The sequence below is a fragment of the Salmo trutta genome, chromosome 6, assembly GCF_901001165.1.
Source record: "Salmo trutta chromosome 6, fSalTru1.1, whole genome shotgun sequence".
Classification (NCBI taxonomy): Eukaryota; Metazoa; Chordata; class Actinopteri; order Salmoniformes; family Salmonidae; genus Salmo; species Salmo trutta.
In genome coordinates, this window is record NC_042962.1 from 52,876,849 (window position 1) to 52,891,294 (window position 14,446).

Here is a 14,446-nt window from a genome sequence, read left to right on the forward strand (position 1 = left end):
CCCGTCCCGTCCTCTCCTCCCGTCCTCTCCTCTACTCCCGTCCCGTCCTCTCCTCTACTCCCGTCCCGTCCTCTCCTCTACTCCCGTCCCGTCCTCTCCTCTACTCCCGTCCCGTCCTCTCCTCTCCTCTACTCCCGTCCTCTCCTCTACTCCCGTCCCGTCCTCTACTCCCGTCCTCTCCTCTCCTCTACTCCCGTCCTCTCCTCTACTCCCGTCCCGTCCTCTACTCTACTCCTGTCCCGTCCTCTCCTCTACTCCCGTCCTCTCCTCTACTCCCGTCCCGTCCTCTCCTCTACTCCCGTCCCGTCCTCTCCTCTACTCCCGTCCCGTCCTCTCCTCTACTCCCGTCCTCTCCTCTACTCCCGTCCTCTCCTCTACTCCCGTCCTCTCCTCTACTCCCGTCCTCTCCTCTACTCCCGTCCTCTCCTCTACTCCCGTTCCGTCCTCTACTCCCGTTCCGTCCTCTCCATCCCCTCCTCATCCTCTCCCCCTCTTCCCCCCTCCTCCTCCTCCTCTCCTCTCCTCTCCCCCTCCTCATCATCATCATCATCCTCTTCCCCTCCTCCTCCTCCTCTTCCCCTCATCCTCCTCCTCCTCTCCTCTTGTGGGAGACGGAGCGCTGAGCCCAGAGAACTATAGTACTACCAGCTGAGTCACTCATTACACACAGACACACTTGAGTTTTCCAGTTGAATGGTATTGCGTGACACTCCACTGTTTCCCAGCCATGAGCTAACAGCGAACTAAGGAGTGTAAACGGTCCATGAGAGATTGTCTTTGAAGAAAACATCTCGCTGTCCCAGTTGTTTCATATCACTGAAGAGGAAAGGAAAGGAGACAAGGAAAGGAAGCCAGGGTGTGGCTATTACGTAATACCTGCTCCAGGTTCCCATTAGTCTTTATGTCACACTGAACCAGCCCAACTCTGGAATGCCATAACTACACTGCTGACATTCCATCAATACTCCTGCACACTGAAGGTGACTGTTGCATTAAAAAGCCAATAGAAAAAGGCTTATGACTCTGCGTTGCTATACAAACCACACATGTTCCCTATTTGTTTTTATGGGTTAATGCTACACCATAAACTCTACATCAGCACCGTATTATTAACATGCTGGTTATTCTCTGGGGACAGAGGTTCATAGAGAAAGATATTCACCTACTTCTGTGTCTATCTGGGTCACCAGGGCAGGACACAGTAGCAGCGCTACCCACCTGACAGAGGTAGAGGGATCTGTCTATAGAGCCTTATGCTGAGGGAGGCTACAGTAACTCAGCCCACATATCCACTCCTGTCCTATTCAATCAAAATAAATGCTCACACTACATTTTTACATGATCAGAGTTGCACATACAGCAAGTCTTTTAGTTGGCTACATATATGGAATTGTAATGTTGCAGTGAAATGACATTTGGGGCATGAGAAAACATAGGCCTGGGAACTAACTGCATTCCACACATGTGGTTCATAGAATGTGTAGCCTAGTGTTAATTAAACAACACACCATCCATGCATGGAGTCATTCAGTAGTCTGCTGTAAGGCTCAGTACAGGACAGCACCATGCATGGAGTCATACAGTAGTCTGCTGTAAGGCTCGGTACAGGACAGCACCATGCATGGTGTCATACAGTAGTCTGCTGTAAGGCTCGGTACAGGACAGCACCATGCATGGAGTCATACAGTAGTCTGCTGTAAGGCTCGGTACAGGACAGCACCATGCATGGTGTCATACAGTAGTCTGCTGTAAGGCTCAGTACAGGACAGCACCATGCATGGTGTCATACAGTAGTCTGCTGTAAGGCTCAGTACAGGACAGCTGCTGAATCACTCTGTTAATAAACTCTTTCCTCCATGCTACAGAGGGTAGGACAGAGGAAAAGGCTATGCTAAGCTATACTAGCCCAAACCTCCTGGGCCTTCGCTACACCATCTCCTCATAAATCATCTTCTCACTTCCTCCTTTTGTTCCAGGAGACACTACACACACAGGCCATGGCACAAGATGATATCGTAGCCATCTTGGAGGTATCACATGGGGAACCCACAGTGATAAGTGATAAACCATAGTGTTTGCGGGTCATAGTGTTTTCTGGGATCTGCTCAGCTGATTGGGGTTAGCAGTAAACAACTGATGTGTGGTAGGAGCGTGTTCTACCTGTAACATAGTCAGATATACTGTAGTCACAGAGTGATAGGAAACAGCAACACCTAAGTCCCAGCGTCCCAGGCTCTTTGTTATTGTAGAGGCCGACTTGTCCCAGTCCCAGGGCTATAAGTCAGTCCACCCAGAGTTGAGTGTTCCCAAGGCTGTGTTTTGTCCCAGGCAGGACCAGACAGGTTCCAGGGGGTGTGAAGTGGTGGATATTAGGCTGTAGCAGGGTGGAACCAGACTAATTAGTCTATTTCCATGAATTGCCAACTGGTCGTCTGCTACATGGGGAGAAGACTGATCATATTATCCTACTGATTCATGGCACACTGTGACAGACGCTGTTTCACTGTCAATGCTTGGACGGGAAACAAAAATGCTGTTCCTCAAAGTATGATTCATTACTAATGTCAAGTAAATGAAGCAATCTGTATTATCACGGACGGAGAGATTCACAAACTCAATACAAGCCTGAGGAAACTTTAAAGGGGAGTTCCGAGTGGCGCAGTGGTCTAAGGCACTGCATCGCTCTGTGCCACTAGAGATCCTGGTTCGAGTCCAGGCTCTGTCGCAGCCGGGAGACCCATGGGGTGGCGCACAGTTGGCCCAGCGTCGTCCGGGGAGGTTTTGGCCGGCTGGAATGTACTTGTCCCATCGCACTCTAGCGACTCCTGTGGCGGGCCGGGCGCAATGCACGCAGACACAGTTGCCAGGTGTACAGTGTTTCCTCTGACTCATTGGTACGGCTGGCCTCCAGGTTAAGCGGGCATGGTGTCAAGAAGCAGTGCGGCTTGGCTGGGTCATGTTTCGGAGGATGCACGGCTCTTGTCGTTCGCCTCTCGAGTCCGTACAGGGGTTGCAGCGTTGGGACAAGACTGCTGCTACTAATTGAATATCAAGAAATTAGGGAGAAAAATACTGCTACACAAACAAGTCATATAAGCATGGTTGGTTCCTGCATGAGACTGACTGATACCAGACCAGGCTTCTTACCTTGAAACTGAGATACTCCTTTTGGTTACCAGAGCAATGTTCTGGGCATACCGCCAAATTGCTTAGTCAATCTGTCACTCGCATAAACCCAACCAAGACAGGTTATTGCTGTAACAATGCCTCCTAGTGGGGGTGGGGGGGGGGGGGTTTAGGAATCAGGAGCAGGAGAGCAAGAAGTTCCAGTGGCACACAACGTTTAATAAAGGTGGTCCCGAACTCACAATACAAAGAAGTGGGAAAAACACGCACAAATGTAGTCGCCACCCACAGGGAATAAACCGCACACACGGAGGAGAAACCTCCAAAAACAAAGTCTCGAAAGCACACGGTAACATTTACCGAAAATAAATCGAAACCCCGTGGTGCAGGCAGGCACCCCTAACATGCAATACACACAAATAATCCCGCACAAAGCCTAGCATGCAGCGGGGTGTATATAAACCCACCGAAATCAACTTAACTGAACACAGGTGTGAAAAAACAGACAGACACAAACGAAAAGGGGATCGGTGACAGCTAGTAGGCCGGCGACGACGACCGCCGAGCACCGCCCGAACAGGGAGAGGAGCCACCTTCGGTGGAAGTCGTGACAATTACAAACATACGATTGGATACACACAGAACATTTTCATCACAATGCATTACTAACGTCAAGTGGAAAAGGTGCAGAGTAACAAAGGTGCAGGTTATCAGTGCGTTCATAAGCAGTATGACTCCCAGGAATGGCTGTGACGGCAGCTAGTCTGTTCGTCTATAGAGTGGTGCCAGGTTTGGTCCTCTCCTCTCTGTCTCTCTTCCTGCTCGGTCTCTCCAGCTATCGTCTCTGTGTGTGTGTGTGTGTGTGTGTGTGTGTGTGTGTGTGTGTGTGTGTTTGTTTGTTTGTTTGTGTGTGTGTGTGTGTGTGTGTGTTTTCCAGGCCTAAGAGGCAGTGTGTCTGAGAGAACAACATTAATCCCAGGACGGCCACAGTAGCCAGTCATCCACTCACATGGTCTCTGTGTAATTTCCTCAAACAAACCCCCTTTGTCTAAAGCTACCACACAAACACACACACAAACGATGCACTGCATTCCAGAGACAGGAAAACATCCAACTCAACTCCATTCAAGTCAACCCGACAACACTCAAACCAAGTGCACATAAAAACTCTAGATTTTGTCGCCAAAAGATTTTAGCCTTTGTAATCCGTTGAACACAGACATGAATCCTAACAAATCTCCCCATGACTGATCCTCTACATGGTCACACTAGTGTGCATGTTACACCATAGAGGCAGTTCTGTTCTGAGCTAAACAGTCACATGATCACACAGGCCTTAGTCATGTGATGGGGGACTGACTGTGTGGTGGGATCAGACCAGCTGACCCTTCAGCAGGGGTAAATCTGCTCAGCTCTACTGAACACAGGCACTGTGATGAACACCTCAGAGCTCAGTGCTCAGCCAGGTTTGATTATACCTCCACTCCCATCAATTCAAACTTTATAAAACTACACAAGCTTCCAACATATAAATGAATGAGATACCAAACCCGTTCACAGGGTTGGTTAACTCTTCAGATTCCTCGGGTCTCCGTGGAATTAGGTAAATCCGCTTTTAGTTCTCACGCTCCACATTTTTGGAATCACTTACAAAACTCATTACATCTAGATTCCCTGGTGCCACTAGGGCCGATTGAAACCCTGATGATGAATGAGTTCACAGAGGTGTGCAATACTTTAGACTGATTGATTTAGTAACTTGTTAATGAAGGCTGGGATGTTGGTGACGTTCTAATGTAATGTACTTGTTATTGGATCTTGTTATATTTCTTTAAAATCTTTTGCTTTGTGGTCACAGGCCACCATTGAAAATGAACCCTGGTCTCAACTGGACTCCCCTGATGAAATAAAAGTAGCTAAGAATGTATCAAATGACAATAGGACAGACGCCAAAACAGAAATGCCAGAAAGTCCAGGGCTGTGTTCAAAAACCTAGCGGAGGTGTAAGTGTGAGCGTCACAGTGAAAGTGTCTCTCTGGTCTCAGTGTAAAAGGTTACATCGCCGTGCACCGCCCACATGTTGTAACAATGTGGAGGGCGCCGTAAAGCTCCGTATTGACATGATTGGGACTTCCTGTATAAACACAAACACTTCTTTGACAACTTCCTTCACAACAGCTCTGCGAAGCGTAAGTAGTGTACACGCCCTGACTTCTGCAGAGGCCGTATCTCAGTAAATGCTGTACAGCCACCGCAGACGTCAGATTGACCATACAGAGCCTTTAAGGCTGTCTGTCTGTGGTGTTATCTAATCCTCCAGACTAAAGCCAGGTGTGTGTGTGTGTGTGTGTGTGTGTGTGTGTTGGCCCTGTGGCATCACTTCACTACACTCTCACCTTAGCAGCACCAGTCAATCTCCTACTACCTATAAAACATTCAACCGCTAAAGCCAGGACCAAAAATAGCATCGACCTGTCAGGAACCTCCCTGTCATAGAGCTAGGAGCCAGCTAGGGGACAACACAGACCACAGTCACAGCTCTGACTCCTTTAACCCTTTATTTAATTAGCTTGAATGAAAACATTGAAAATCGATACCAGTAAAAGTTTTGAATGGAGAGAGTTGAGGTAATTTTTTTCTGACTTGAAGCTGAATTGTTTTGACTAGCAGAAATCTCTCTCACACTCAATGTGCAGCCAGGCATAACAACCCAATACCTCTCCGTCAGATCACTGACACCAGCCTGATAGCAGCCTCGCTCTTCTCTCCTAAACGCTTCAAATCGATCTGTGGGCACATTGTGTCCACTCACCTCACCAGGCGTTTGATAGACAAAAGGCTGCCAGCAAGAGCCAGCTATCTTTAAATAGATCATTTAGCAGATTACAGGCCTAGACTGAGGAATTTCTAAGCACGCAGAGACAAAAGGACATGGTAGGGAAATGATACTGAAACAAATGGAAATCTGTTCTGAAGTTCACGGAGCTCGCAAAGTAAGAGTTGAAAAATAATGTCTTTGTGAGATCAGATTAGGCAATTAAGCGAATTGTAATACTTGTGTCATTACGGTGCCTCAGCCCACTCACAATATGTGGACAACGAACACGATCATCTGGGATATTTGATCACAGGATATGACACAGATATACACACACATACATACACTGAATGTACAAAACATTAAGGTCACCTGCTCTTTCTATGACAGACTGACCAGGTGAATCAATCAAATTCTATTGGTCACATACACATGGTTAGCAGATGTTATTGCGTGTGGCAAAATACTTGTGCTTTTAGTTCTGACGGTGCAGCAATATCTAACAATTCCCCAACAACTACCTAATACACACACATCTAAGTAAAGGAATGGAATAAGAATATATAAATATATGGATGAGCAATGACAGAGCGACAGGCAAGATGCAGTAGATGGTATTGAATACAGTATATACATATGAGATGAGTAATGCAAGACATGTAAACATTATTGAAGTGACTAGTGATCCATTTATTAAAGCGGCCAATGATTTCAAGTCAGTATGTTGGCAGCAGCCACTCTATGTTAGTGATGGTTGTTTAACAGTCTGATGGCCTTGAGATAGAAGCTGTTTTTCAGTCTCTCGGTCCCAGCTTTGATGCACCTGTACTGACCTCACCTTCTGGATGGTAGCGGTGTGAACAGGCAGTGGCTTGGGTGGTTGTTGTCCTTGATGATCCTGTGACATCGAGTGCTGTAGGTGTCCTGGAGGGCAGGTCGTTTGGGAAAGGGAAAGGGGGATACCTAGTCAGTTGTACAACTGAATGCATTCAACTGAAATGTGTCTTCCGCATTTAACCCAACCCCTCTGAATCAGAGAGGTGCAGGGGGCTTCCATAATCGACATCACCCATGGCCACGCAGTCATGGGTGAACTGGGAGTACAGGAGGGGGCTGAGCATGCACCCTTGTGGGGGCCCCAGTGTTGAGGATCAGCGAAGTGGAGATGTTGTTTCCTACCTTCACCACCTGGGGGCGGCCCGTCAGGAAGTCCAGGACCCAATTGCACAGGGCGGGGTTTCGTATAGCTATAATGATTGGTTGATGGTAGGTGGGGGCTGGTGGGCGGTCACATGATGATCCAAGGACCCAGTACTCCAGGGAAACAAAATCCCTCTCTCTACAGAGGTCTTCCTCTATGAGACCGAGGTCTTCCTCTATGAGACCGAGGTCTTCCTCTATGAGACCGAGGTCTTCCTCTATGAGACCGAGGTCTTCCTCTATGAGACCGAGGTCTTCCTCTATGAGACCGAGGTCTTCCTCTGATGATCAGAGACAACAGAGTTGTAGCAGGATCTTGTTAGAACATGGTACAATTCAGGAAAATAGAATTATCTTTGATTAATAGGAGATGGTGTGTGTTTCCATTTCAAAACGGAATGACACTTTGACACTATCAGTTTTCTGCTGCAGAGAACACATCCTAAAGTGATGAAGACCAAAGTTAAAATTCAGACTGCCATGTCTTTGTTCTAGTTTTCAGACGACCTTTCTTGTACATTATGTATGACAGGCAAACCATAGACAGTCAATCACATGAGTGTTTAACATGTTTTCTATGACGACAACCAATGTTGAAAGGTCAGAGGTCCCAGCCTAAACACATCAGCAGCGTGACGTCTATAGAACCAACCATTAACTTCTAATCGAACTAGTCTTTGTGCTCCATTATAACCCTGGAAAGGGGTTTTAAAGGGGATCACACACTGATTTTCCGCTCCGCTCGTCCGGACATGGGCCAGAGAGCTGGGTGCAGGAACCCTGATGTCCTTGGTCGTCACTGTGGGAACAGGATCTATATTATGGAACGCTGCACCAGGGCCTCACCTATGGTGTTGACACAGTGGATAAAAATAGTACTATGTCTCAGTGTGTTTCATTAGCTCCCTATCAGCCGTGAAATAAAGCTGCCCCCTGTGCCCTCAGCCACTCCCCCCTCTCTTTCACCTCCTCTCTCCATCTCTTCCTCTTTTACTCAGTGACCGTCTGTTTCAAGGAGGCACAAGACACCCCCCTCTCTCCATCTTACACTCATTCACACAATTTATTCCAAGGACAGACAGTGTGTCTCCAAGTTGTCATGGCACATTCTTCAAGAATTCTGACAATTATTTAACCATTAGCTCCTCATTTCCATCCCAGCAGGGGACCGTGAGGAGGGACGTCCTGTTGTAACTAGTCGCTCGTCATTAATCTGATTAATAGCAGTCATAATAGATCAGAGGGAATGACAAGCTCTCTCATAATGCATTTCCAGGCTGAGCGTGCAGTTCATCAAGTCTAGAAGTTGAGAATCTCTCCTATTCGAACAGCGAGGACTTTCACGCGTCACTTCACTAAGGTCCTATCAAACTGACAACCGCTCATCCACCATCCATTGCTATTACATCACCACTGTCTGCTGTGCTAGGCTGGCTCATTCTCCTCGGACACTGCTGTGGATAGGTAGAGGGGCTCTGTTCTCTAGGACAGAATGTCCTGAACGATCCATCCACATAGAAATGTATTGTGTAGAATGGACAATGTTGTATCACACTGTTCTATCATATTTCTATCTACATTCAGTTTTCTGAATGTGTCGTGCTGGGCTGCTTTCATCCTGACATCACTGTAGATTAGAACGGTTTCAGTTGGATCACATGGAACAGGTTTTGAGCAGCTCCCTCAGGGCTCTGGGACCAGTGACCTAATAACAAAACACTGTTAAAAGAAAGGGAGTGCTGTCATTGAGATTTGATTGAATTGAGCCCAAAGCCATTTCAGACTATTGAGACACCTGAGCAATGTTCCTGTCTCTGTATGATCTCTAAAGAATGAGTGTGTGCTGTGTAGTGAGATATGATTCTCTGAGGGGGGACGGCATTAAGGGTTATGCCCCCCTTTATGAGCACTCTTTAGTGTTCCTATCCAAGGGCCCGGAACCAACACGTGGAACATTACCAAGTCCAAACACTCACCGGCTCAATCTCTCCTGATGTGGCCTTTTCTGCTCCATTAAATCACTGTAATCCATCATCAGCCTCTTGGTCCAGAGGGCCCTCCTGGTCCACAGGGCCCCCCTGTAGGTTAATACTCAGCAGTACGGTTGGTAATACTGGAGCTGGAGCAGCTCCATAGTTATAGGCAGGGCCAAAGATATACAGAGTTTGGTGGTCAACTTGCTTTGAGATTCTAGAATTATGATGGGCACCATGTTGGGACCAAATGAATGGAAAGTAGAATGTTATTGGATGGAAAGGAATTAACCGGATACTTAAAGGAGAGCAACAAGACAACATGGATTAAGGAGGAGCTCTGTGAATCCCTGTTCAAGAAGTAGTCCAGTCTGTCCGCACAGAGAGGCAGACAGACACACGTACAGTATGAGGGTGTTAAGTCACAGGTTATTTCCACCTGGCTGAAAGACCCTGGACCGAGAGACACAGAGGGTGGGTGCAGTGAGGTGTAATAACACTGATTACACAGCTCACACAGTCATAATACTGCTATTTAACCTGGCTACAGCCAGATCAATACGGGAAGCTTGAGTCGAAGCTCTATGAGTGAGGTCATCAGGAGAAATACGTACTCATGTCCATTGAGAGTTGCATGGTATTTTCATGCAGCAAGCCTACATCAAGGAAATTAGCTTTTTTTCTCCTTTATCTCAGAAAAATGTTTTTAAAAGAGACCAAGCATATTACATCGTAATGTACAGTACAGCTTTTGAATTGATGTAATTTACACAACAACAAGTCATTTTTGGATCAGATAAAATGTTTGTGTGAACTTTAGAAACCCCTGACCGGATCCTAAGTCGAACTACTAACAACAAGTGGTGTCATGGCCCGTTATCCGTTTAGCTCAGATCCAACTAATCCCAAACTGTCCCTCCAAACCGTCCCTCCTGTCCCGTTCTGTCCCTAGAAACACAGCCAAACAGTCACAACACCATACATAGGCAGTAGACCCTGTGTAAATATCCCACTGGTGGACACAGATGCTGTAGTACTGTATTACTGACTATCAGGAACAATTAAACACGCTACACAGTACATCTAATGTAACAGAGTGTAGGCTACATTACATAATGGTAACATTACATGCTCATGAGTTTCCCTTTCAAAGAAAATTAATTCAATATCTTCTTGTCCCAGTTGGAGAGATCCATTGTGCAGTCAGATATGATCATTTACATGTCTGTATATTCAGCTCATAATCACCTCTCAACAGCATGACCCTATTACATCATGACATGGTTCTAGTGCTTCATTAAGGTCCCTCCCCCTGGTGAGTATAAATGAGATTATCTATCTATGTGGACAGCGTGAGAGAGAGAGAGAGAGAGCTCCCCCACTCCTAACCTAATCCCCAGGAGACAGGAAGTCAGCAGGAGAGACTTCCTGTCCAGCCGAGCAGATTAGTCAGCAGCCAAACAGCCACGGCCCGAGAGTTTCAGGCTCTGTCCCACTTTACTAGTATTGACCAGTGTGTTACTGTTCCTATGTGCTTGTGTCTGTCTGTCGGTCGCCTGATCTGCTTCATACATGTTTCATCGCTCACCTTTGTGTTAATGAATAATGCATTACTGTCTCTATGCTGTTGTTGTTTCTATGTATGTGTATGATTATGTACTTGTGTTTTGAGTGAACCCTCAGGAATAGGGAAGAGTAGCTGCTGCGAGAACCAAATAATTGAATAGAGAACAGATGTCATTGGCTGAGACTGATGACAGAATCATTGATAATGTCCTGATTCCTGTGTCCTGGCTGATTTCCCCTGAGGCAGAACACGTTCCCGAGGGAATGGGAATTACCCCGAAGGAATAATGTATTCATCAATAACAAGCCATTGTCAGGGGATGAGCCTAAAACATGTTGCTACACACAGAAAAGTCTGTACAACGAGCCTCATCACTGTAAGAAACAGCAATTTCACTCACGGCTTCAGCTCTATGGATGAATTAGTTTTTGGGTTTCATAACCCACCAATACATCATAGACAGAGTGGGGGTGAAGAGGACAGGTTGACAAGGAGGAGATGATGGAAAAATGCATAAAAAGACAACCAGGAGAGGAACAGTGGGCACCTTGTGCAAACTGACAGCTACAAAGATTACAGTGCTGCCTTTGAACACTTTTGCGGATATGAAAATTTGAAATTGGCAAGTTAAAAAGGTACACTTGCATAACTGTGTGTGTGTGTGTGTGTAGAAATCTTCTCCCCTCCTCCTCTCCTAACGCCAGACAGTATTACTACGCATTAGATCAAAGTTCAGGGGGCCCCGAGCTTTTCGTTACACATTACATTCTCGCTCTCTCCACAGTCCCCTCGTGACTACTAACCCAGCGCGTACTGCATCCAATGGCTTGCCTCCCTCTCTCCCTCTCCTCACTGTCACGGGACCGCTCTCTAACAGACACTATTGATGTCCATCAAAAGTTACAGTATGTTATTCAATATTCATGTACGTAGTGAAGTCCTATGGGTGTAGGTTTGTAGCCAATCACCAAGACGACGTCACTATTTGCTATTCTTTAATTCACGCCCATCATTCCTCAACAGAGCGAGGCTGTGTGAATCAGAGTCTGTCTGTCTGTCAGCCCGTCTGTTTGCTGATAAACACACGTCTCAACACGCGGCTACAGTCACGGCCTTCAGAGGTGACGCGCTGGACGACTCGCATGTGTACCCCGACTAGTCCACTGATGTTCTGTGTCGTTTTGTTGTTGAGCCAAAGATGCCATGTGATTGAGGTGTTCCAACTTCATGTGAAACATCACAAATAATCACTGAGGCACAAAATTGAATAAACTGAAGTTTCTCTCCGCCACAATTCAGATCTATAAGCAGTAAGCATATTAAACCCAGAGAGCCAGGTGGGAGCACTGGGCAGCTACCCTTTAATACCTGAGAGCACCACACTGTCTCCTTCATTCAGCTAATGGCTACAGTCAGTAATATGTCCATAAGCTTCTCCAAATGCCTCAGACCCCGTGGGCTCATGGGAGCAGCCCTCTGGATTAGCGCCAAACACGCATTACTGTACCGAACTGGATAACCCACAGCCCATAGGCTCCGCTGTAACCTATTGATTCCCCCAGCAGCACACATCAGCCCTAAAACCACTGGATTACGTAATTCTCCACACAACTATGCTAGACATATGGTCTAATGTATGGTAAGAGGATGTGTTCCTGCCTGGTCATAAAGACAGAAGGAGTGTTTGTTTGCTTTAGGTAAATCAGTGGAGGCTGGTGGGAGGAGCTATAGGAGGATGGGTTCATTGTAATAGCTGGAATAGAACAAATGGAACGGTATCAAAACACAACCAACATATGGAAACCATTTTTGAATCCGTTCCATTAATTCCATTCATTACAATGAGCCCGTCCTCCTATAGCTCCTCCCACCAGCCTCCTCTGATGTAAACTTATGAACAGGTGGTTTATGGATATATGAAATATTTTTTGCTTCATCTTTTAACATGCAACACAGAACATAAATAAATTGGTAGAAGTGTGTATTTGCACTCTTGGGGTGTTGTTGTTTTACAGAACTTCACCAGGGGTCTCTACCTCATGTGTTCAATTCCATTATTGTTATGATTACATTTCAGTCAGTGATTCAGTGTTCAATCATTATTCTTCCTAGATTAAAACATACTGAATTGATGGTTTGGTGTGCTGTCAATTACGTCTGTCATTGCGTGCATCAGTTTGACTTTGGCCTATCTGCCGACTAACGTGCGCTTATATCATAATCAATTTCATGAAAAAGACATGAGGTGACATTGATGCTGATCAGCAGTCAGCACAGGTTCCTGGTGATGACAGAAGAAAAATATATATCAACAAATGATTTTGTCAGTAACTAGGCTATAAATTAAATACACAATTCTAATAGGCTACAAGTGACTACTCTGTTAAGCTCGAGGAAACAATTGTAGAACCCTATAGACTTAAATTGTGGTTTAAATGCAACTGTGATGATTTGCTCTTTCCGTGTTCTAAGAGTGAGTCCATACTTCACCTTACAGAGTCAAGACGATAGTGACATTGTGCAATTCAAAAAGTTTAAACCGACCAATTACAAAAACTCCTTAATTTACTTTAATGTTTATGATGTAGCCTATTTCATCTTTTACACTCTAGGGAATTGGCCGATATGGATAGGGCTAAATTGAAATGTTTCTTACAGAATAAATATTAAAATGCATAACCATTGTAGTAACTGAACGGGAAAAGTTTGGAGAAAATATGAGACGAAAGGTGAGTACACAACAGCTCACCTGACAAAACAAAATCCAACATTACACTTGATTTTATGTGCATTTTACATTTACGCCACATTTGTTGATAACGAAATCTGAAAATACTCTGGACACATTCAGTAACCTGATAAGACTATTCCTGGAAAATGTGGGGTAGGTGCAACATAAAACATAAAACATGACGAGGGTTTAAGTGAGAGGACTAACTGGTGTCTCCAAGTCACCACACATCTACAAAGTGTGCACAGTTCCTAAGTTATTTCAATGCACTTTTAATGACCCAAAGAAGAGTCTTCAACTATAATTTTTTTTTTTTGCTCTCCTAGCTGTGACGTTGAGGAACTAGAGCAAGCACACTTGTAATTCTTTCATTTAGAACACAACGCTGAATCGCCGCCATCACACAATTACTGTTGTTGTTTACACAACCCAAAAACGGTCCGTTATAAATCACAATCTGGGTCAGGTGGGCATAACCTGAAAGCTTGTTCTATTGCCAACACGACTAGCTAAGTTATAAAATACGATCTAACAGCTTTCACAAGGCAATTCAGAGAAACAGATCGTCATTTTGGTGTACATAGAAAGGAGTTATCAGTGCATTCAGGTGCGTGTGCCAAGACACATTTTCTTCACAATAAACATTCTCATTCTGTTCAGAACAACAGAGAGTATGACGACATGTCATCTTGTAACTGTACATAAAACATAGTGATCATAAACGTTGACACTGTATACGACATGAGTTTTATAATTTCGAAATGTGAAGTTCACATTTGGACTCACTGTTTGGCTTGCTTGTATGACATCAAAGCGGTATTTACTATAATCCTCACCGTCTCATCTTTCAAAGTACATTAAGTCATCTTAATTTATTCAGATAAAACATTTGCAAATGTTGCCCAATTAGCGGGAGGGATGGAGCAACTTTTTGACGTGCGTGGTACTCACATTCAGAAAGGCTGTCAGTCAAAACCCCCAAAGCCAATTCCTCCTTTGGCCGCCTCTCCTTCCAGTTCTCTGCTGCCAAT

At 45.4% G+C, this 14,446-nt stretch overlaps 1 protein-coding gene across 5 annotated transcripts in view; it reads right to left on the reverse strand.

Moving 5' to 3' along the window:
- atp11a (ATPase phospholipid transporting 11A) overlaps positions 1–14,446 on the reverse strand; it is a 66,163-nt gene that overhangs the window by 50,368 nt on the left and 1,349 nt on the right. The window lies entirely within an intron of this gene.